Here is a 23,914-nt window from a genome sequence, read left to right as displayed (position 1 = left end):
GTATAAAGATCCAGCTTCTTAAAGGCCAGCGAGTCCCTGGAGGAGCTGGCTCCTGTTCTTTCTCTGGCCTGCTCGGCCTTAGCCACTCTGGCCGGCTTCCATTGCTGGCTGTCCAGTGCACCTCCTCCTGCCTCGGCCCTGCACACATTCCCTCTAGCTTTCTGGATTCTTCCTTCCTCTCCTGGCCAGGTTTGCTGCCGCTTGCCTTTCAGATCCAGCTGCCCTCCCCCAGGCCCTCCATCTGCCTCCCTGGTGATCTTGCCACCACTGCATGTGCTTCCCCGTCACGTCTTTGGAGTCTCTTCTCCAGCCCAGCTGCAAGGGTGCATGCATGCATGCGAAGTCGCTTCAGTCATATCCGACTCTGCGACACCATGGACTATAGCCCACCAGGCTCCTTGGTCCGTGGGATTCTCCAAGCAAGAATACTGGAGTGGGTTGCCATTTTCTTCTCCAGGGGATCTTCCCGACCCAGGGATCAAACCCACGACTCTTAAGTCTCCTGCATTGCCAGGCAGATTCTTTACCACTAGCACCACCTGGGAAGTCCTGCAAGGGTTGGGCTCACTTTATCTCCCCAGTGCTGGCCTGAAGCCAGTGCCCCATAGAGAGCTGTTGGTCCAGTGGTTAAGAATCTGCCTCACAGTGCAGGGGACTTGGGTTCGATCCCTGGTTGGGGAACTGAGACCCCACAGGTCAGGAGGCAACTAAGCCCATGCTCTCTGGAGCCCACGTACCACAAAGATAGATCTCAGGTGCTGCAACTAAGATCTGGTGCAGCCAAGTAAATATTTTAAAAAAGATTGCTGAAGGAATGGAGAGACAGCTGCTAAGTCGCTTCAGTCATGTCCAACTCTGTGTGACCCCATAGACGGCAGCCCACCAGGCGCCCCCGTCCCTGAGATTCTCCAGGCAAGAACACTGGAGTGGGTTGCCATTTCCTTCTCCAATGCATGAAAGTGAAAAGTGAAAGTCGAGTTGCTCAGTCGTGTCCGACTCTTCGCGATCCCATGGACTGCAGCCTACCAGGCTCCTCTGTCCATGGGATTTTCCAGGCAAGAGTACTGGAGTGGGGTGCCATCGCCTGTTTCTTCTCTGAAGAGACAGCAGTGAGCAAATCAAACACTGCCCTGCCCAGTGCTGGGCACATCTTCTTGGAGTGTTGATTGTATTTGACAATTTTCAGGAGAAATATTTGGGAACAAACACAGACCAATTCTAGAGTAGCATTCAGTGTTCTTGTCAATGTTCGATGCTTCAAGTTGCACCTGCACACCCCGGGGAGGTTGTGAACTCAGCCTCCTCTATAGTCTCGAGTAGGGCCATCAGGTCTTCGTGGAAGAGTAGGTTGGTTTTGGTGGAAGAGATGGCCCAGTTTGCCAGCAGCTCCAGCCATGGAGTCAAAGTCTAAGGGGCAACCTAGGGAGTGGTGGGGAATAGAAAGACCGTTCAATCAGGCCTGAGTTCAAGCCTGTCACTGGATGTTTTCTCTCAGGGTGATACGTGTGATCACCCTAAGATTCAGACTTGTTGTCTGCAAAGTGGGTATTGAGTACTTGCTCCTCAGAGTTGCTGTGTTGAAGACAGAGAAGCCATGGAAGACCCACTCAGTGCGCCGCTCAGAGCAAGCACTCAGGAAGTGGTGACTTCTGTGCTCGTCCTTCACTGATCTCTCTTATGAATTAAAGGTGTTGTTGGTTTCTAAAGTGGAACATTTCCTGGTGCAAAGACAGGCAACTTAAGACCACACTGCCGGCCTGCAGAATCATGGCTGCACGGAAGTGGCCTGTAACTTGCCACCTTCTTTGAACTTGACCTTCCTGTCTTATGTGAGCACAGTAGCCCCAACCCAAACCTGCTGATCCCCAGTACTGTCCTCCATGGGTTCTTCATCCTCTCCTCAATATGAGGCCATCCCCCCAGGACATCATGACCTGTTTACTAGACCCGGAATTTCTTACTCATCTGCTAAATGTTTGCCGAGTGAAAAAATGGACTGGAATAAACTGAGAGAGAGGGAGTAACCCTGGGTGTTTTTCTTCTTCTCTGAATGGTTAAAGCACTGTTCCTCTTTTTCCCCTGCAGTTGTCCAGCCATCCAGTGGGTTTAAACTAGGCCAGGAGGGGATAGGAGGGACCTGTAGGGAAAATCCTATGGGCAGATTTTTCCTCGTTGGGATTTTGTGCCTTGTGATCATTTCCTGGGGAGAGGTGTGCTGAGCCAGAAAGACTGGAAATGTGTACACAGGGAGAGCTTGAAGGACAGTGAAAAGCCTTTTCCTTCATTTATGCTGCTGCTCACAACACGAGCGTCATTTCCACGTTCAGGAACTGCTGTGGGCACCACGGCACTGAATCCCCCGTGCAGCAAGGAGGCAGGTTCTGTTCAGAGCTCTACTTGGCTGGTGAGGAAAGTAAGGTCCCAGGGAGGGCAGAACTCGGCATCAGATCACAACACAAGTGTGTGAGAGAACCAAGACCAGACTCAGATGTGTCATTTCCGAGACCAGTGCCCTCGCCCCCACACTGGTTAGGAAGGATCAGGTGTCTAGTGGGTGATGCCCAAGTGCTGAGTTCAAGGGGAGGGACTTCATTCATGGTCCTGTGCCTCCACTGCAGGGGGGCACGGGTTTGATCCCTGGCCAGGGTACTAAGATCCTACATGCATGTCCAAAAAAAGTGGGAAAAAAAAACAAAAGGCTAAATGGGAAAATGGAACTGATTCATTGAGACTCCCCAGCTCCAAGAAGAATTCGCTGTTTGCAGCTCCAGCCAAGCCCCACTCCACACCTCTGTGCCCAGGAAGAAGCACCTAGTCAGTTGGGGATAATAATAAGTATCACCAATAATAATAGTAGCTAACAGACTGTTCTGTGTACATGCATACTATATCTAGCACTTACATGATTCTGAATGCTTTGTATGCATTACCTTCCTCGGTCCTGCAGGGTAATTCAGAGTTAATTTGGGGAAGTGGGAGGACAGAGCATTGACTAGACAGGGTGTAAGATAAGGTAGCCACATGGCTGCATGGAATCCAGTGGGTTCAAAAAGCTTGGGCATCGGGAGCCCGTAACACAGTGGGGCAAGGGGAAGGCAGAGTGATGAGCATTGGCCAGACCTCGCAGGGTCAGAGGCCCTGGGGTGAGAAGTGTGGTCTTTATCCTGAGACAAATGAGGGCATCCGTTAGCTGCTCCCACCTATACCACCTCTATATACATTGGTCTTCCTCACCTTCAGTCTATTATATATCTTTCTCCTTTTTTATACTGTGGCTTTCCTGAGGGTAAGGATTGGATCTTATTTATGTCTGTCTACTACCTAGCATAGAATCAGGATATGTGATTACTCAGTGTGTGGATACCTCAATAAATGATTGCTCATCAGATATTTAATATATTCAATGTTTAATAATGGTTTGTTGTTGTTGTTCAGTCGCTAAGTCGTGTCCAACTCTTTGTGACCCCATGGAGTGCAATGCGCCAGGCTACCCTGTCCTCCACTATCTCCCGGAATTTGCTCAGACTCATGTCCATTGAGCTGGTGATGCCGTCTAACCATTTCATCCTCTGCTGCTGCTGCTGCTGCTGCTAAGTCGCTTCAGTCATGTCCGACTCTGTGCAACCCCATAGACAGCAGCTCACCAGGCTTCGCCATCTCTGGGACTCTCCAGGCAAGAACACTGGAGTGGGTTGCCATTTCCTTCTCCAATGCATGAAAGTGAAAAGTGAAAGTGAAGTGGCTCAGTCGTGTCTGACTCCTAGCGACCCCATGGACTGCAGCCTACCAGGCTCCTCCGTCCATGGGATTTGCCAGCAAGAGTACTGGAGTGGGGTGCCATTGCCTTCTCTATCTCATTCTCTGCTGCCCCCTTTTCCTTTTGCCTTCAGTCTTTCCTAGTATCAGGGTCTTAACATGGTAATATTTAAAAACTATTGCAGTTCAAGGGGTCGCAAAGAGTCATTCACGACTGAGCAACTGAACTACAAAATACATACTACATGTTTGTTATACACAGATATTAGCACCTAAAATATAACTTCTATTATGCAGGCATTTCTGGTCTAAAATGTTATATGTGTGCCTATAAAACCCTGCATTCTGATAAATTCAAAAATCACAGCATTTGGGGGATAATTGGGCTGAAGCAGAGTATTCACAGTTCATATGACTCTGTAATGAAGCACAGTCCAAGTGACGATACCAGTTGAGTTCAAAGGGCGTAAGTTCTGAATTAGAATAAATACAATAACTATAGGGCCTGAGTGACTATAGGCCAATCAATATTGTTTTAAAAGACAGGGCCGGGGTGGGGGACTTGATGGAAGGGGCTAGCGAAGGGTTGAGGCTGCTTAGGTATAGAGGCAGAAGTGGGCAGATGTCTTCATCCCAAGTTCCTGGGGCAGAGCACTTTCAGGCCCTGCTGGAGTGTGGCAAGGATGGGTGGTCTCTTGAGCCCCCAGCCTTTGCACAAAGACCAGGGCAAACCGAGCCACACGAGCACCTCAGACAGAGCATGTGGCCACCGGAGCCCCAAGGAGGAGCTGGGAGGGCGGACCCCTGTGGCTTGCTCTGCTCAGCGGTGTGTGCCTTGCATCCAGCCACCCTCACTTGGTGGTGCAAAGTATTAACGTGCCAGGAACATTTGCCTATGAACCAGCGCGACGTCCAGGTTTTGTTGACGTCAGTCGCCTGTATGCCTTGTGTGCACTGAACCTCCTTGTGGAAGCACGTTCAGCAGAACAAACGTTACATAACGGAAGGATGCCTGCTGGCCAGTTTACATCAAGGAACCTACCAGTCACACACCCTCTGAGGGTTGTGGACTGTTTTCTTCTTGGTCCACAAGTCTGTTCAGTAAAGCCATTCTGTGAGCAGAGAGTAAGGCAAGATGGAGTTGGGGCACACTAACCCAAGTGAAAGTGTTAGTCACGTCCGACTCTTTGTGACCCCATGGACTGTAGCCCGCCAGGCTCCTCTGTCCACAGAATTCTCCAGGCAAGAATACTGGAGTGGTTGCCATTCCCATCTCCAGGGAATCTCCCCAACCCAGGATCAAACCCGGGTCCCCTACATTGCAGCCAAATTCTTTATCTGAGCCACCAGGGAAGCCCCCTAGGCACTAATGAAAGTGAAAGTCATTCTGTCGTGTCTGACTCTTTGCGACCCCATGGACTATATAGTCCATGGAATTCTCCAGGCCAGAATATTGCAGTGGGTAGCCTTTTCCTTCTCTAGGGGATCTTCCCAACTCAGGGATCGAACCCAGGTCTCCCGCACTGCAGGTGGATTCTTTACCAGCTGAGCCACAAGGGAAGCCCAAGAATAGTGGAGTGGGTAGCCTATCTTTTCTCCAGAAGATCTTCCCAACCCAGGAATTGAACCAAGGTCTCCTGCATTGCAGGCGAATTCTTTACCAACTGAGCTATCAGGGAAGCCCTAGGGTACCATAAACCCATGATGTGATCGCTTTCCCCATCAGAAGCAGCTGAGCTCACACCTCTGGACTTGGATTCAGAGGACCTCAACCCCATCCTGCCCAAAAGCTGTGTGACCTCAGGAAAATCACTTAACCTCTCTGTGCCTCAGTTTCCTCAACTGCAGAATAGCACCAGTGACATCCCCGAGTCCTTTGAAAGAGCAGATGAGCTCCTAGTGGATGGAAAGTTCTTTCTAAACTGTAAGGGGCTTTACAGAGTATTGTCCTTCCTGCCGGGCTACTCAGGTCAGCTTGCCTCCTGGGGTGCCTTCTCCTGCCGGATGCTCAGTTCTAAGGGCAGAGGGCAAATCCAGCTACACTGGGATCAGAGTAAATTAATCACTGGGATTCAATGCAGAAATTGGGATGACCTTTGGGAAATGTTGCTGGCCTCTGATGACAGTGAGGAGGAGGGGACCCTGGCCTCCCTCCCCACCCAATGCCTCCCTCACTGAGCGCTCACCCATCAGCCTCCTTCTCCAGGCCTGAAGTCATCTGCCGATCCCTGGCCCACTGCTCTGCCCCGGCCCCTCCCACCAAGCCAGGCCTGCCTGTCCCATCACCCTCTCATTTTGCTTCCCCGAATAGCACAGAGGAAAGGAACACTTGATTCCGGAATCACGTGAACTCAGGTTTGGATGAGCTTTACCACTCAGCATCATTAAAATCCTGATAGCCAAGTTGTGGTTACTTGAACCTGTCTCTTCCCCTGGCGAATGGGCTACGACTTCCTGACTTCCTTCCTTCCTTCCCTGATGAAGGGGATTAGAAATGCATGCTTTGCAGACTTTAATGTGCCTGGGAATCACCTGAGGAGCTTGTTAAAAAGCAGGCTCTGATGCTTAGGGTCCAACAAGCTCCCAGGTGATGCAGTTTCACCTCTGACATATGGATCCACGTTTGAAGTACCTGCCATAGCGATAGCACTTAGTGGTATGGCCATAAAGATTTTTTTTCCCCAAGGGGTGCCCCTTTGAGAACAGGGAGAGGTGAATAGAGAAACCTCTGCTCCCCTCAGAATTCCAAGGGCAACAAGAAAAAACAAGCTTGGCTGTAAAGGCGGGCAGGGCATGGAGAGTGAGGAGAAGCGTGGTCCCAGCCGCGGCTCATAGGCAGGCTCGCCACGCGCACGTGTGCGCTGCAGGTGGGCCTCGGCCGGCTGCAGAAACCTCTAGAGCTCAGGCCTCGACTTGCCACGCTGGGAATGAACGCTTCTTCGCTCTCCTGAGGAATTTTCAGAGCACACAGGGCTCAGCCCAGCAGGAGTCTCCCAGGGCGGAAATCCACATGGAGGGCTTTTGTTTCCAGGACTGCCGTATCTTTTGGACTTGAGGCCTGTCGGCAAAGCTTTCCTTCTCCACCCTCACCAACTGTGAACCTCTGTTGCTGCCAAGGAACCGACACCAGGGACTGAAGGCAACTTGGAGTGGGGGTTCAGGAGACGCGTCCCCAGCCCCACCCAGCACATCTTGCTTTTAGTTTCACTCTCCTAAAAGGCCTGCTTCTCAGAAAGCTGCTGACTCACCCAAGAGTGTGAGGGTCTTTTTTTTTTTTTCTTTTTCTCAGCATCACCACAAAGCCCCAAGATTCTTGAGGTCAGTTTAACGAGTGGCTGGGCCTTGACCATTTCCTTTCTCCTCCCCATCTCCATCCCAGGATCCCAGGGCCTCAGACCTTCTAGAAATGGGAGTTGATACCCCCATTCACCTTGTCCTGCTTTTAATATTGATTATTTCTTCTCTGTAGGTCTTGACGCCCTGACTGCTCTGGAGTCGAAGTAAAAAGATTCCCAGGATGTAAGCAACACGGGAACTGGTGAGTGACCGTGTGTTTGGCGAAGGTCGGGGCCTCCACTGGATTTCAGGAAGGGAAGGGGGATGGAAGGGAGGCGGGCAGGGGAAGCGGGGTCCGAAGCCCGTCCAGGGGGCAGCTGAACTTTTGCACCTCTGAAGTTGTTTTTGTCGAGATGCACCTGGAAACAGCGTGGTGCAGAGAACCCAACGGTGGGTCCCTTAATTGGCTGGGTCCCTGCCCACCCCTCCCCAGACGCAAACTGGAGCCCGCAGGTGGCTGTGCTGACCTCTGTCTGCTCAGATGCCAGCATCTCAGGCTCACCCTCCGGGGGGCATGGGCTGGGGATCATTCTCACGAACCTTGTAACCAGGGTTAGGGACGCATTCTTAGAACACAGAGGGAACTCTGCGGTTCACACCAGTTTGTAAACCATAGCCCCGAGGAGACATGAGTAAACGGAGGCGAGAAAGCCACCTTTGCTCCTTTGAACAGCTGTCACTGGCAAGAGGCAGGTGGGCAGCTAGTGACTCAGCCTAAGGAGAAATTCCTAATGAGGTCAGCAATGGTAAAAATCGACATCTGTTAGAAGTAGTGAGTTCCCTGTCGTTGGCAGAATCCAAGCACAGGTTGGAGAAGCAAGGATGGGAAATGTTGAAGTGGGGAGGGGTTCTGACAGGGCAGTGTTTTACAAATTGTTCCGTGAAAGAATCCTGGAGGGGCAGGAGGATGAGGGGAAGGTTTAGGGAGAATGAACGACGGGACTTTGTAAGCTCACACGTGCATTCCCTCAGCACTGTCTGTTTTATGGGGCAGACTCCTGCTTTAAGGGCTTTCCAGGTGGCGCTAGGGGTAAAGACCCCGCCAGCCAATTTAGGAGATGTAGGAGACACTGGTTTGATCCCTGGGTTGGGAAGATTCCCTGGAGGAGGGTACAGCAACCCACTCCACTATTCTTGCCTGGAGAAGCCTATGGACAGAGGAGCCTGCCAGGCTGCAGTCCATGGGGTCAAAAAGAGTCAGACACGACTGAAGTGATTTAGCACACACACACGTCCTGCTTTAAAACAGCCTGGAAGTTGCTGGATGAGATTGTCCATGGGCCAGGTGTACCTGAGCTCGCCACACATCACACGTGTGGCCCCAAACACCTGATCTGTGTGAAGGGTGGGCAACTCTCCAGGCATGATCGGAACTCTGATCAGAGGCTCTAGAGAGCTCGCTCCTGTCACAAGACCACCAAAGAAAAGAGTTGCCAGCGCATCATGCCATCGAGAGACTTGCCCAGGGTCCAGACCACACAGACCAGAAGGAAAGGCATGGTGGGATTGCTGTGCTGGGTTCCCCGAGTCCCCAGGCTGTGAGAGGACAGTGAGCATGGCTTCCCCAAGGGAACTGCGGTCCTCCAGCATCGCATTGTCCAGTGACCAAAACCTGGCCTGACGAGCATGAAAAGAATCGCACCCTAGACGCCACGGGTGGAGAAATTGCTCAGGAAAGACACCCATCGCAAAGAAGAGGGTCTGAAGGTCTGAGTAAGGAGCACAGGGGCCTCCTTTGTCGTTTGTCACCGGGTCCTCTTCCCCCGGGCCTGGGTCAGCTGCCGCAGTAAATGTGCACCGAGGGCAGGGCACTGTGGGAGGCCAGAGATGTGGTTCTTTTTCAAGAAACTGACAGCCTGGATGAGAATCAAGTTTGACAGTCCATGTGCAGAAGCTGTGTGTTAGCTGTGTTCTGAGTGCTGTGTACCGGGGGGGTGGGAGAGGAAGGGGAGGGGGCTAAACAGCAGCTTAAGCTGTAACTTGGTGCTTCCTTGCAAGTCTTGAGGCACAAGTTGGGCTTTGAGGACAGAGACTGTGTTCTTGATTCAAAGGACCTGAGATGTGCTCAGGAAGTGACTGTTGAATGATTATAGGGAAAGTGATAGAGAGTTCCGGAGGCTGTGTCCGTGGTTAAGATCAGACAGCTCAGGTTCAAATCCTGTTTCTTCCACTAGCCATGGGGCCTCATAGAAGAAGTTGCCAATCTGTCTGTGCCTCAGTCTTCCCATCTGCAAAATGGGCACCATGCAGTACCTACTATGTAAGAGGGCTGCTGGGAGGAGTCAATAAACTGATTCATGGAAAGCTGCTTGGTCCCCTGCCAGTATACTGTTAATGCCCAATAAGTATTAGCTCTTATTCTTGTTCTGGAAGTAGGATGTGATCCCGATTAAGGTTCAGTGTTGGGACAGGAAATAGCAGCAGAGGCGAGAGGACAGAGCACTGGGCCAGGAGTCAGAAGCCCTGGCTTAGTTGCAGGGAGGGGATGCGAGAAGCATCACTCCCCCCAGGCTCACTCCACAGCAGAAATGCAGCAAGAAGGCGGTCAAGGGCAGCTCCATCTTCCCTGCTCTCTCTGCGGTGGTCCTGGCACCAGTCCAAAGGCAGAGGCCACTAAGCTCTTTATTACCTGCTAGGGTGCCTCATGGAGAGTGGTTGGACTTCTCAGGACCTCTCCTTTTCCCAGTAAATGAGAAACCAACGTGAGCCACCTTCCCTTGCGGAAGTGAAAAGCTCAGGTACAAGAGAGAGTCTGCTGGTACCAATGGGAAATCATTTGAGACTTGCGCTTGGGTAGTGTCCTCTGGAGCCTCACTGTCAATGAGCGTTGATTTCCCAGCCGTTCTCCAGGGAGCCTTGGCTATCTCCTCAACTGGAAGATAGATTGTCCAAGCGATGCTTCACTATGCAGAAGGCATCATCCACCATCCCAGGATTTGTAGCATATTGCAAATAAAAATGGCACTTGCCTGAAAATTTGTTGGGGTCACCTTTCTTACATTGGTGGTGGACATGGAACTCTGGAATGGGTTTGCCTGGGGACCTACCTTTTTTCTCTCCTGCTTCATCACCCTGTGATCCTAGCTGGATAATAAGATGGTTGTTGTTCAGTGGCTAAGTCGTGTCTGACTCTTTGTGACCCCACGGACTGCAACATGCCAGGCTTCCCTGTCCTTCACTATCTCCCAGAGTTTGTTCCATGTCCACTGAGTCAGTGATGCCATCCATCTTATCCTTTGTGGCCCCCTTCTCCGCTTGCCCTCAGTCTTTCCCAGCCTCAGGGTCTTTTCCAATGAGTCAGCTCTTCGTCTCAGGTGGACAAAGTATTGGAGCTTCAGCATCAGTCCTTTCAGTAAATATTCAGGGTCGATTTCCTTTAGGATTGACTGGTTTGATCTCCTTGCTGTTCAAGGAACTGTCAAGAGTCTTCTCCAGCACCACAGTTCAAAAGCATCAATTCTTCAACACTCCACCTTCTTTATGGTCCAACTCTCATACCTGTACATGACTACTGGAAACAACCATAGCTTTGACTTTGATTATATGGACCTTTGTCAGCAAAGTGATCTCTCTGCTTTGGTAGTTTAAACCAAAATTGTTTACGGCATAAGCACAGCCCCTGTACCTGCAAGGTCCTAAAAACTGTCACTCATGTCCGTCTCCTTCTCCCTGTGCACCCCCTAACATCCACCAAGTGAGCCCAGCTTCAGTTCTACCTTTAGTGGGAAGGGAACAGGGATGAGGCAGGAGGCAGCTTCAAAGACAAACCATCAGAGAGAGGAGGTCCCAATTCCTGGTGCCATCAGCCACTGGCCTCTCTTAGCTTCTGTTCCACCTCTTTTCAGATGAGGTGACTGGGCTAGGTCAGGGGTGACAAGTAGATCTCATCTCCTGCCAATTCTGATCAATTGGTCATGGCTGCCAAGGGCACTGCATGGAGAAGGACTCTGAGGCATACCCAGGAAAGAGGGTGCTGCAATGGATTAGTGATGTCTGCTGGGGAGCAGTAAGGAGGACATAGCCCACGTGCCACCTTTTGGCATTTCAGAAAAAATGATTTCCGAGGCCCCTGACTGCTTCTGCACATCGTGGTTTTACATCAGGGGGACAAAGCACAGCAAAACCTCATTAATCTGGACCACTTTAGGGACAACCCAAGTGATTGAAAAAGTCGTCATCTGAGGGTGCCTATTGCCTGCAGGTGAGCTTTATTATCCTTCAGTTGCAGAGTCAGCTCAGCCCAGCTGACAGGTGCAGAGGCCAGGGTGGTGGTGGTCTGTGCTTGCAGGTCTGACCATATGGCCAAGCACACCTGACCTGTAACACTTCTAGGGCACTTACTCTGTGAGCTTTAGATCAATACCAATGAAACTCAATGAAGCAGGGCTCTTTTGAAGTAGAAAATCACTCCATGGGCAGTTTTGCTTCTGTTTCAAATTGCCAGGGGATCTGAATTAGAGAGGTGTCACTGCACTAGCTGGGAAAAGGCTATTTTTCCAAAATTATATGCAGAAGATGAGACCAACCGGTTCAGAACTACGTTTCCTCTGAGTTTCCTGATCTGTAAAATGGGGAATTAATATACCTCACAGGGCTCTGCAGGAGGGTAATTGAGAAAAAATGTGGAAGAGACCCAACCGAAGACCTTGCTCACAAACTATGGTCAAAAGATGCTATTTCTCTCTGCCCCCACCACCCTAAACTCTACCTCCATAATTACCTGAAAGCAGAGCTTTCTCCTTGTCATGCATTCGAGAAAAATGAGGTTACAGATTGTCTTAATAGTATCATAACTTCTCAAATGACTCCTGTTAGTTTTTCAGAGGCTCTTTTTTCACTGCTGATGATTCTCCCCTAGGAGCGGTCCATGTAAACTTTCAACTTGAGTTACTCTACTCTCAGTCTTGCAGGGAGTAGCTGATGCCCCAAGGGTCTGACAGGCATGCACAGAAATGCCTTGGTAACAAGTGTCTCTAGAAGGGACTGAAGGCCATTGTGACTAGACCGTGTCCTCCCCTCAGCTCAGCAAGCATCACCCCCCAAATTCACCCACTATGTGGAGAGAGTCCAGACAGCCAAGGGGGAGAAGAGCAAGTTGGAACCCACTGAATTTGAGTGGGAGTGCGTCTAACGGATGGGCTTTACTTGCTCAAAATGGGGAAGAAGTTGGAACTGGAACTCCTCTTTCAGCCTAGTTTCTGAGATTCTTCAAGAGAAAGATTCAGTTTATACTTTAAAAAAAAATCAAGACCAGTTAAATCCATATGAAGCGGGGGGAATTGGAACCCACACACAGCTGGAGGAGCAGTTCGCCTCTGATCACAGAAGCCATGGTCGGGGTGGGGAAGGCCTGGAATCCCAAGTGAGCCCGTTAGGACCCCCGGTGGTTAGCCCAGAGCCGAGTTCTAAGGGGGCAGCAGACAGGCGCACACCTGTTACTCTGGCCATGCTGAGCATCAGTCCCCAGTCTTCTCCAGCCTCTGGCCTGTTCTGGGCCGGATAACATCATGTTTCTCTTCGGTCCTCTCTCCGGGGCCTATCACAGAACAGCTTCTCTGTTGCCTGAAGAGCTGTCCCACCCCCAGAGAAGGCATAGCCAGGGGTCACCCTACTGTCCCACAGGCAGGGATGCAGGGAGTGGGGCCCGGCCTGCCCTCCCGTTCTTTCCACTGAGGCTCCACTCCCTGCTCTGGGGACCCTGTCCTCCATACCCTCCCTTCATCCTTGTCTGGCCTCAGACTCCTAGATACTCCTTTAGATGGAGCTGATGGTGCTGTGGACCAGGCAGGACCTTAGGGTTAAAGGTCGTAGCCTCACCTCTAGAGGCCTGGCCAGGCATATCACTTCAGACCCAGCAGGTGCTGCAGCATCCCCCTGAGGCCTGTGTCCCCTCTCTGGGCTCCCACAGAGGGTACTGGTGAGGCAGCACCGAAGAGTGCTTAAGACCACACACTCTGGTGCCAGATTGGCTTGGTTAGAATCCCAACTTGTACCTTTGCTAGCCTTGTGATCTTGACCAAGTTATTTAACTTCTCTGTGCCTCAGTTTCCTCATCTGTAAAATGGACCACCAGGTAGGGTAGCAATGATGACTACGGAATTTATGAAACATGTATAGAACAATGCCTGGCACTGAGTAAAAGTGTTAGTAAAACAAAACCAGTAGGTAACTACATGCAGAAGTCTGTTGTGTGATCGCCGACTGACACCAAGACGGTCAGCTTCCTACCCACAGAAATGAAGTCCCTCGTTCTGCCTGTGGGTTCAGGGAGGCTTTCACCTGGACCCTGAGGGAGGGGCCACCTGGGCAGTGGTGCCGAGGGGAGGGAGACATGTAGAGGGTGTCAAAGGCTGGCAGTGCTGGAGCTGGGAGAGCCTGGTGGGGGAGCACGTGGCAGCTGAGAGGGGCAAGCGCGGGATGTTCTCGAATGCCGCGCTGAGGTGTGGACTGTTGGCAGGAAGTAATAAGCAGGTCTTGGGAGTTTTAAATCAAGTGATGCCGCCTTGGGTTCAGAAACCTGAAGTGGTCACAGTGCGGAGGGTGGGCTGCTGCGAGTAAGAGATCAAAGACGAGGCAGGAGGCCAGAGGCAGCTGCAGAAAGATGTCCCCTAGAGACAGGACGTGGCCACCCAAACAGAGGCAGTCACAGCAGGGGCGAGTAAGGGTGTGTCTGCAGAGTACCAATTCAGAGAAAGCATCACTGGGACTTGAACATGGAAAGTGAGGCAGGAGGGGTCAAGAGCAAGCCCCAGACTCCCAGCTTGGAAATCTAAAAGAATGATCCTGTTAACCAGGGAGCAAACAGAGAAAAAGAAGTGGATGTGGCAGAAGGTGCTGGGAACATAGCACTGGGCACACCTGTGGGACGCTCAGGGTCTGGTTGAACAGGTGATCTCGGGAGTCCACATGGCTTGCATTCAAATCCTAAGGGGTCGTATAACTTTCCCGAGCCTCAGTTTCTTCATCTGTATAATGGGGATCATGCAATTATTAGCTGCCCAAGAGAGCTGCTTTGATCAGTACATGTAAAGTGTTAAGGACTATGCCTGGCACAGACAGATTGCTCAATAAATGTGCCCTGGAATTACATTAGTATTAGTATTGATAGTAATCCTAGGATTAGTGTTCATAGCATCATCCTAGTGGAAGCGTCCACCATGAGCCTGGAACCCAGAAGCAAGCTCGGGTCGGGATGGATTAATTTAATAAGAGTCATACGTATATAGGTCAGTGATTATCTTATCAGCCTGGCCAGTATGTTCTTGGGGGAGGAAAAGATGAACGTGACCTAGGTGCTTTTCTTTTAATGTTTATTTTTACTTGTCTGTTTGGCTGTGCAGGGTTTTAGTTGCAGCCATTGGGAACTATAGTTGTGGCATACAAACTTGGTTGCAGCATGTGGGATCTAGTTCCCCGACAAGGGATTGAATCCAGGCCCCCTGCATTGGGAGGAGCATGAAGTCTTAGCCACTGGATCACCAGGAAAGTCCCTGACCTAAGTGTTTTTCAAATATCACCTTCCCCAACTGCCGTTTAGCCCCCACCCCACCCTTGCTGCCCTGTGAAAAATCAACTTGGGCCAGTGTCGCCATTACCCAAAGACATATGCCACATCCCTCAGGCCTGTTGGAATGGAACAAGGATGGACAGGCAGCTGATGGAGGAGATGGAGAGGCCATGGGGGACTACACGCTCCTGGGGACAGCTCAGAGCCAGAGGACAGAACCCTGGAACGTGGTCAACATGTAAGAGGCAAAACCAGAAGAAACAGCTCAATCAGGGAACCAAGTCACAAGTGTCCCACATAACATCAACATGAAAGCCGCTCAACCCTAATGGACTAGATGTGAAGAAGACTCCACCGTAGGCAGTTGGTTCGCCTGCAGATCCAGATGCAAGTTCAAACCACACTCCCATTCAGTAGCAGGTTGAGGGGTCTTTGGGGGCTTCCCAGTGACACTAGTGGTAAAGAACCCACCTGCCAATGCAGGAGACTTAAGAGAGACAGGTTCGATCCCTGAGTTGGGAAGATCCCCTGGAGGAGGGCATGGCAACCAGCTCCAGTATTCTTGCCTAGAGAATCCCATGGACTGAGGAGCCTGGTGGGCTACAGTCCATGGGGGTCACAAAGAGTCAGACACGACTGAAGCGACTTAGCATGCACGCATGAGGGGTCTTTACTCCCTCCATTATAGCAGTAGACTCAACATCTCTGAGCTAAACAGGAGTGGTGAGGAGAGAAGTGAGAAATGGCAGCCCACCCTCCCTGTACCGTCCACCTAAATCTTCACCCTAGGTGCCCAGCCCTAAACTCCACCCCAGGTTCTCCGGAGCCCAAAGTGTCAGCCAAGAAGGGGGTGACACCTGAAACTGGTAGGAAACGGTACTGAAGTGGATATTGGATTCTATTAGTCAGACTTTTAGTTACAAAATAGAGATCTAATTCGTATTGACGTAAGTGCAAAACAGAAAAGCAGCCCGTATAATTGAAAAGTCTGAGCTGGTCTGGCTTTGAGCCCAGCTGGAGCTAAACAGTGTCGGCGGTGTGCGGTTTTTTGCTCCATCTCCTCCCCCGGCTTTCTTCTATGTGAGCATGTTTCCCCCACCGACCCAGCCCCTTCTCTCAGCAGCCCCCACAGAAAGAGGGCCTTGCGTCTGTCATCGTCATTCTAGCAAATACTCCAGCCTTGAGAAGGTCAGGCCACATGTCCGTCCCTAAGCTGAAGGGGGCTGGCTGAGCCCCAGTAGAGGGACCGTGCCAAGGAGGCCCTGCCTCCCCCAGCCTGTGTGGGATGCCATCCTCGCTTCTGGTGGCCCTCCCAACTTTGGAGGCCTCTCGTGTGTGGGAAAATGGTTCATTTCCTCTCCCTATTGCTGCTGCCACACACCCCTTAGTGGCTTCAATCACACACATTTATTATTTTACAGTTTAGGAGGTCAGAAGTGTGAAACGCATCTCAGTGAGCTAAAATCAAAGTGTCAACAGATTGCATTACTATCCGGAGTCCAGGGAAAACCTGTTTCTTTGCATTTCCAGCTTCTAGGAGCTTCCTGAATTCCTTAGCTTGCAGCCCCTTCCGCCTGCAGGCCAGGAGTGGGCAGTCTTCTCATGGCATGTCTCTCTGGCACTAGCTCTTCTTATTCTCCATCCCATCTCTGACTTAACTCTTGTGATTACCTCGTGCCTGCACAGATAACTCAGCATCATCTGTTCTGAGGTCAGCTGATTCTCAGTCTTAATTCCATCCGCTACCTTAAGTCCTCTTTGCCATTTAAGGTAACATATTCAGGGTTCCAGGGTTCAGGGCAAAGGCATCTTTGGGGGCTATTATTCTGCCTGCCTCAGTGATTGTTACCATCATCAGTTCTAACCTTGATCCAACACTTAGTTAAGAAGTCCCTTATTGTAGTAGTTTAGTCGCTAAGCCATGTCTGATTCTCTTGCAACCCATGGACTGTAGCCCACCAGGCTCCTCTGTCCATGGGATTTCCCAGGTAGAAATACTGGCATGGGTTGCCATTTTTTTCTCCAGGGATCTTCCCAACCCAGGGATGGACCCAGGGATCTGCATTGGCAGGCAGTTTTTTTTTTTACCTCTGAGCCACCTGGGAAGCCCAAGAAGTCCATTACATGCCTTTAATTCATTTCATCCTCATAAATCCCCAGAGAGGGGTTATAGCAGGTCTCTCCATCTTACCATTGAGGAAACTGAGGCACTGAAACGTTATTCATTTCCAAGGTCATGGATACAGTAACCACAGAGTTGAGGCTGGACTTGGACCCCAAAGTCCAGCTCTTCACCAGGAAGTTAACTCATGGAGGATGTTGGGATTCTTAGAATAATGGAAAATAGAGATACTTTCCTACAGTAGTCAAGGTAGATGAGGTGGTGGGGAGGTTGTCTGGTGCCAGATCCCCTGGGTTTATGTCCCAGTTCTGTCCCTGACTAGTGATATGACCTTGACCAGCTCTCTCCGCTTCCCTCTGCCTTCCTGTCCTGGACAATGAAATGAGCATTGCAAGACTACAGTGAACGGGTGGCTGGTTTTATTTTTGTTTTTTAAACTAAGACAAATTCCTGGACCCTAGTTTTCCTTTTCTACACGTAGTTTCCACCTACTTTTAGTGGGGGGAGAAAATCCCATATCTACATCTCCCTGTACTTTTCTTTTTTCCTCTACTTCCCCATAAGGCAGCATGGCAGGGACGAGCCAACCATGACTCTCTCTGAGCAGCCTGTGAGCTAAGAATGGCTTTATATTTTTAAAGAATTGTTTAAAAAAAAAAAATGTGACGGAGACTGCATGTGACCTACCAGGCCTAAAATATTTACTCTCTGTCCCTTTCCAGGAAAAGTTTGCTGACCTCAGAAATCACAAGGGTTGGAGAGCCACGCAGCCCTGGTCTGCACTGGCTGCTCGGGGCCCCTTAGACCTTTAGACCGTGAGCCCTTCAGTCGGGGAGGAGGTCCTCTCGTAACCACTGTGGCAGCAGTAGTGCTGGTAGTAACAGCAGAGGTGGCGGTGGCCAGGATTTATTGAGCATTTACTGTGGGCGAGCGCTGTGGTAAGAGCCTCGTGGCCTGAAATCAGACCCTCTACAGTGCTCTGAGGGACACACTCTGTGAACGCCTGTGATGTGTGGGGAAATCAGAAGCTGCTTGGAGGACCAGGTCACCGGCTTGTGATAACACAGGAGAGGAACAGGGATTTGAACCCAGGCAGTCTGGGTCTGCACTCTGCCCTGCCTCCCTGTTGCCACCATCACCTCTTCTTTCAGGCAGAATCAACTTTGACCATGCCTTTGACCACGCCACCATTTACTCACCTCACCTCTTTCTCCCAGTTCCCCCGCAAAATTCCTTTCCCCTGCAAAATAGAAACTGTGAGGAATGGCTCAGACTCAAACATGTAAAATTTCATTGCCAGCATCCATCTCTCCATCGTCCACCTGTCCATCACCCATGCATCCGTCTATCCATGCGTCAAGCACACACGGCACCAGGGACTCAGGAGTGCCCACATCTTTGACAGTGCCAGTGGGGCAAACCTCAAGGCCCCAGGTCCCCCAAATTCACTGTCACAGGGAAGCGCCCAGAGGAGCTCATTAAATAGCACCAAGCACTTGACTCGCATGCTACAATTCGGGGCAGCGCCAGGCTATCCCAGCACCCTCCGCCCACCCCACATGGTTACCATGACGACATTATTTTAACAAACAGCTCCTTAATATTTAATGAAAATTATGCTCCTGACAGGCAAGCAGAGCAACCACACTGCAGAGCGCTTAGAGGGCTCTGCGAGGACATTTTTGCACAAAGCCTTCAGTTTCCCCTGATGCCCATGTACCGTCCATTGCCAGAAAATGCAAGTGTTCTGGGGGCTGGGAGCCAACGCAATGCCAGGCCTCCATTGCACGCAGCAATTGAGAGTTGTCACTTCTTTAATGCAGAATGTCACAGTGGCTACGCGCGGACGGGGGATCGTAATAGCATTATTAAACGCTCCTTTGTACACTGATCTACTAATTTCACCACCACTCGCCTGAGGCTGCTGCAGCCTCCTCTGCTTCCTGTGTCTTGAATCTCGAGCTGGGTTGTGGGACCATGTGCAGGGAGCCCAGAGCCTGTGAGCACCAGGGTGAGAAAGAGCTGTTTCCTTTTCAAGGCACCATCTGGTCCCAGCTGGTTGATTCAGTAACAGCCAGGTGCAGGAATGGGAGCACCCAGCCCTCTGGCCTCCAAAGGGCTAATGCCAAGACAGCAAAGACCAGAACATTCTGTGGCAGCCTCCAGCACTCTGATGGCCCAGCTATGGGCTGAGCCTGGGGTGGTGGAGAGCACAAATTAATTTACACATTGGAGATCCCCATTGGGAAAGATGGGTGATTAACCAAGTGGGGAGAGTGTTAGCATGGTGATCTGTTAGCTGTGTGTCCTTGGGTAAATTTCTTAACTTCTCTGTTCTTCAGTTTTCTCATCCATAAGTTGGAGATAATAACACTACCTATGGGACAACCCAACTGTGGTTGTGAGGTTTAAAAAAAAATGAAATAAATGTATAAAAAGCACTAAAATCATTCTTAAAATACTCAAAACAGTGGGCACATGGTAAGTATTAAAAAGCTGCTAGCTGGGATTTCAGGTTCCCATGGTACCCTGCATACGATTATAATAATAGCTGACGTCTGTGAAGGGCTTACTGTCCCTCAGGCACTAAGCAGTCATGGAGGGACACGATGTCATTTAATCTTCACGGGCGATCCTGTGAGGCAGATACTCTCATGATTATCATCCTCACCTTGCAGAAGAGGAAATGAGCCCAGAGGTGTTGGGGAACTAGTCGAGAGGCTACAGTAAGAGGGGATTTGAATCCAGTCTGTCTGCATCTGCCTCCTGACCAAACGCAAAGCGCGCCAGCACGAGGAGCACACAGGTGGTGCTGGGACCACAGGCGCCTCCCTGGAGGGCTCTGGGGACAGCTGTCTGGGGCAAGTGGCCGTGGATGCCTTGAAAGCTCATGGGTCTTCGTGGACAGAGGACGGGAGTTGAAGGTGGAGGAATGGTTCTAAGCAAGAGGACCCTGAAGAGCTTGGACAGGCTGCTCTGAGGAAAACCACAGCCTGGTTGCCTATTCAAAAAGGCAGACTCTTGGCATTGAGAGGGAGCTTATCTTAAACAGATAGTGACCTGCATAATTTGAATATATTTGATTTTTATTTAAGAGGAATGGAAGAGAAAGCATGAGACATGAGAGGGAAGGCAGTCTTTGGAGTTCTCCATTTCCTCATGTAGGGCTTGATTGGAGAAGGCAGTGGCACCCCACTCCAGTACTCTTGCCTGGAAAATCCCATGGATGGAGGAGCCTGGTAGGCTGCAGTCCATGGGGTTGCTAAGAGTCGGACATGACTGAGCGACTTCACTTTCACTTTTCACTTTCATGCATTGGAGAAGGAAATGGCAACCCACTCCAGTGTTCTTGCCTGGAGAATCCCAGGGACAGGGGAGCCTGGTGGGCTTCCGTCTATGGGGTTGCACAGAGTCGGACACAACTGAAGCGACTTAGCAGCAGCAGCAGCAGGGTTTGATTAGGGTCATGTGTCTGTGGGGTTTCCCTGTGGCTCAGCGGTTAAGAAGCTGCTTGTTCAATTCCTGCATCAAGACCCCCTGGAGGAAGGAAATGGCAACCCACTCCAGTATTCTTGCCTAGGAAATCGCACAGACAGAGGAGCCCGGAGGGCTGTAGTCCATGGGGTTGTAAAAAGAGTCGGACACAACTTAACAACTGAGCACCCTCACAAGTGTCTGTAGCAAGGGTGTATGTATATGGAAAATGAAAATATTTTGTGCTTGTACCTCCAAAAGCAAAGATTTTTCTTAAATGATGTTTTAGGCTGTGTAGCAGATTACAATCAAAGACATAGTGTACTACTACACTTTTTAATATATATGTGTGTGCGTATATCAGCTATTTATTGTCACAGTAGTGTTTTGTAACAAACCACTACCAAACTCACTGGGGAACAACAGGAAGTCATTGTTTAGCTTTAGTAATTGTTCAGCTGTAGGGTTCAGCCTGTCTGTGTTGGTTTTGCTTATGAACCTGAGGTCAGCTAAGGGTCAGTTAAGTGGCTCTGCTGGTCTCAGGTGGGCTCACCGTTACCTGTGGGATGGCAGGAGGGTGGCTGCTCCAAGATGACATCGGCTGGGATGACAGGGGTGAGCTGACCACACGCCACACATCGTCCCTCTCCAGCCGTCTTGCCCAGGCATGTTCTCGTAGTAAGCAAGTGAGAGTGCAAGCAGAGAGCTGCCAGTGCTTTCCCAAGCCGTGGCTTGCGTCCCATCTGCTAACAAACATCCCATGAGCCAAAGCAAGTAACATGGCCAGAGTGGCAGTAGGGAGGCTCTATGAGGTTCAGCGCCAAAGAGGACAGACATTAGGAGGGGCAGAGAATCAGGACCCTTATCACAATCAGGAACACTTTTCCCCAATATGTAAAATAGATAGCCAGTGGGAAGTTGCTGTATAATTCGGGAAGCTCAACCCTGTGCTCTGTGACAGCCTCAAGGGGTGGGAGGGAGGTTCAAGAGGTCGGGGACATGTGTATACTTAGGGCTGATTCATGTTGTCGTATGACAGAAACCAACACGACATTGTAAAGCAATTATCCTCCAATTAAAAAAAATTTTTTTAGGGAAAAAAAAATGTTTCCCAAAATCCACCCAATGAACCATCAAGCCATCAGGGAGAAGAAGTCCTCAGCGACAGATTGGAATAGTCATATAACTTCTTCTGGCCCTGGAGCCACAGGATGAACTTGACCTCAAAGTAGGGCTTCAGTGCACAGCATTGAAGTCAGCATCTGAGTCTTCAGCATCACACCTGATCCCTGCAGGATTCAAGGTGTCTACAGTGATGAGCAGACCCTCTGGTCAAGGAATGGGGACTGGTGTGCTCCCTCCGTAGCACTCGGTTTGGGTGCCTTCTTGTCCTGAGCAGCTTTCTCCCAGAGCCCTGAGAACTTGGTGTTAGCTGTATGTTCCCAGAAGAACTTTGTACTCCAGGTGTGCCCTGAAGGCCATCTGCTTAGAAACGTAGGCCAAATGAAAGCAGGCCTTGTCTGAATATTTTTTCTTAATTCCAAATCATTTTTGGTTTGCAGTAGCCCTGGGCTCCCCTTGTGGCTCAGCTGGTAAAGAATCCGCCTGCAATGTGGGAGACCTGGGTTCGATCCCTGGGTTGGGAAGATCCCCTGGCGAAGGGAAAGGCTACCCACTCCAGTATTCTGCCTGGAGAATTCCACGGACTGTATAGTCCATGCGGTCGCAAAGAGTCAGACATGACAGAGCGACTTTCACTTTCAATACGTTGAATTTATTTTGCACTTGATACTTCTCATAACGTGAAGGACTAGAATGGTTCCCATTTCACAGGTCAAGAAACTGAGGTCCAGGGACCCTAAGTGACTTCTTCAGAGTGGCAAAGCCAGGTGTGCAACCAGCCCTCTCTCTCTCCACCCCCAGAGATCTCCAAGTTAGCCCCAGGGACTGGGTTCACATCTTGATTCTGCCTCTTGCAGACATGTGATCTTGGGTATGTCACTTACCCGCTCTGAGCCCTCTGGTGAGAATTCTATCTCCCTGATAGGGTTTTTATTTTTAATTTTTAAAAAGTTTTATTTATTTGGGTATTTATTTTTGGCTGTGCTAGGTCATCACTGATGCTTGGGCTTTTGTCTAGTTCCAGCAAGAGGGAGCTGCTCTCTAGTTGCCGTGCACAGGCCTCTCAGTACGGTGGCTTCCCTTGCTGCAGAGCATGGACTACAGGCGCACAGCTTCAGTAGATGTGGCACGTGAGCTCAGTGGTTGCAACTCCAGGGCTCTAGAGCACAGGCTTAATAGTTGTGGTGTGTGGGCTTAGCTGCTCCGAAGCATGTGGGATCTTCCCGGATCAGAATCAGAACCCGAGTCTCCTGCATGGAATGCAGAAGGATTCTTTCCCACTGAGCCACCAGGGAAGCCCCGTGATAGGGTTTTTATGATAAGTAAATGAGTTTAAAATTAACTGAGAGTCTTGAGTGCTGCCCTCCAGTCGGAAATGTTCCTCATGCTCTCATGTAATCCTCAAAACCACCCTGAGAAGTACTACTGGTATTATCCCATCTTTACAGATAAGCAGCTGAGGCTCATTGACTCCCAGTGACCAGCCGGAGGTCACACCATGGTGGAGCTGAGACCTGGAGGAAGGCTGTGTGCCTCAGAAACCAAGGCCCCTCTGCTTCCTGTGAAGAAGTTCAGAAAGGATGCACTCATTTTCCTTTGGGAACCTTGAGATTGAGCGGCATGTAGGGGAAAGCCCTGCTGCCACCCTAAAAATCATCTAAAACTGCTGCTTCCCCAAGCATCTAGCCCCTTCAGCCAACAGGAACGTTATTTTAGAGCTGGGGTCCCCAGCTTCTGGGCCACGGACCTGTACCTCCTGTCAGATCAGTGGTGACATTAGATCAGGAACAACGTACAAAATAAACAGGGTTTCCCTGGTGACTCGGTGGTAAAAAACCCTCCTGCAACGCAGGAGACACAGGTTCAGTCCCTGGACTGGGACGTCCCCTGGAGGAGGTAACGGACAACCCACTGCAGTATTCTTGCCTGGAGAATCCCATGGACAGAGAAGCCTGGTGGGTTACGGTCTGTGGGGTCGCAGAGTCGGGCACGACTCAGCGACTAAGCACACTTGCACGCACAATAAGTGTAACGTGCTTTAATCATCCCAAAGCCATTCCCACCCACTCAGTTCGTGGAAAAATTGTCTTCCATGAAACCAGTCCCTGGTGCCAAAAAGGATGTTGACCACTGCTTTAGAGAATCCCTGAGCTCATGCCCCTAGGACCAACAGGAAAAAAAAACCCTACTCCAGCTAAAGGTCGAGTTCATTGAACCCAATGACTCAGAAGGCAGTAACATCATCCAGCACTTAAGAAACACTGAATGAATCACGTGCCCAAATTCCTCTGGTTCAGATGTAATATTGCTGCCAGTTTCATTTGCCAGGCCTATGAGTGTTACTAAAAGGATCCACACTGAGCACTTAGGCCCCTCCACCCGTACCCGACACCTCTCCCATCTATAAAGCTTTCTGAGCACCTTGACAGCAGAGTCTTTCAACTCGTGAAGGGTAGTTAGAGCACGGATGAGTGCCTGTGTTCCACACATAAGAAAACAAAGGCTGCAGCCGTTAAATTTTGGCAAAAGAGATCAAGGCCGACACTGACTAAAGCTGTTTCTCTGTGTTCAATCAAAATCATGGGTCCAGATTTCTG

At 50.4% G+C, this 23,914-nt stretch overlaps 1 protein-coding gene across 3 annotated transcripts in view; it reads left to right on the top strand.

The window, feature by feature from the left end:
* ZHX2 (zinc fingers and homeoboxes 2) overlaps positions 1-23,914 on the top strand; it is a 179,631-nt gene that overhangs the window by 75,719 nt on the left and 79,998 nt on the right. For all 3 annotated transcript variants that reach the window (XM_005215362.5, XM_010811955.4, XM_059893207.1), the window contains exon 2: positions 7,226-7,294. The gene's annotated coding sequence lies outside the window, so the exon portion shown is untranslated. The remainder of the gene's footprint in view (positions 1-7,225; positions 7,295-23,914) is intronic.

This window comes from Bos taurus, chromosome 14 (genome assembly GCF_002263795.3).
Source record: "Bos taurus isolate L1 Dominette 01449 registration number 42190680 breed Hereford chromosome 14, ARS-UCD2.0, whole genome shotgun sequence".
Taxonomy (NCBI): domain Eukaryota; kingdom Metazoa; phylum Chordata; class Mammalia; order Artiodactyla; family Bovidae; genus Bos; species Bos taurus.
This window is presented reverse-complemented; position numbering and strand designations above follow the sequence as displayed.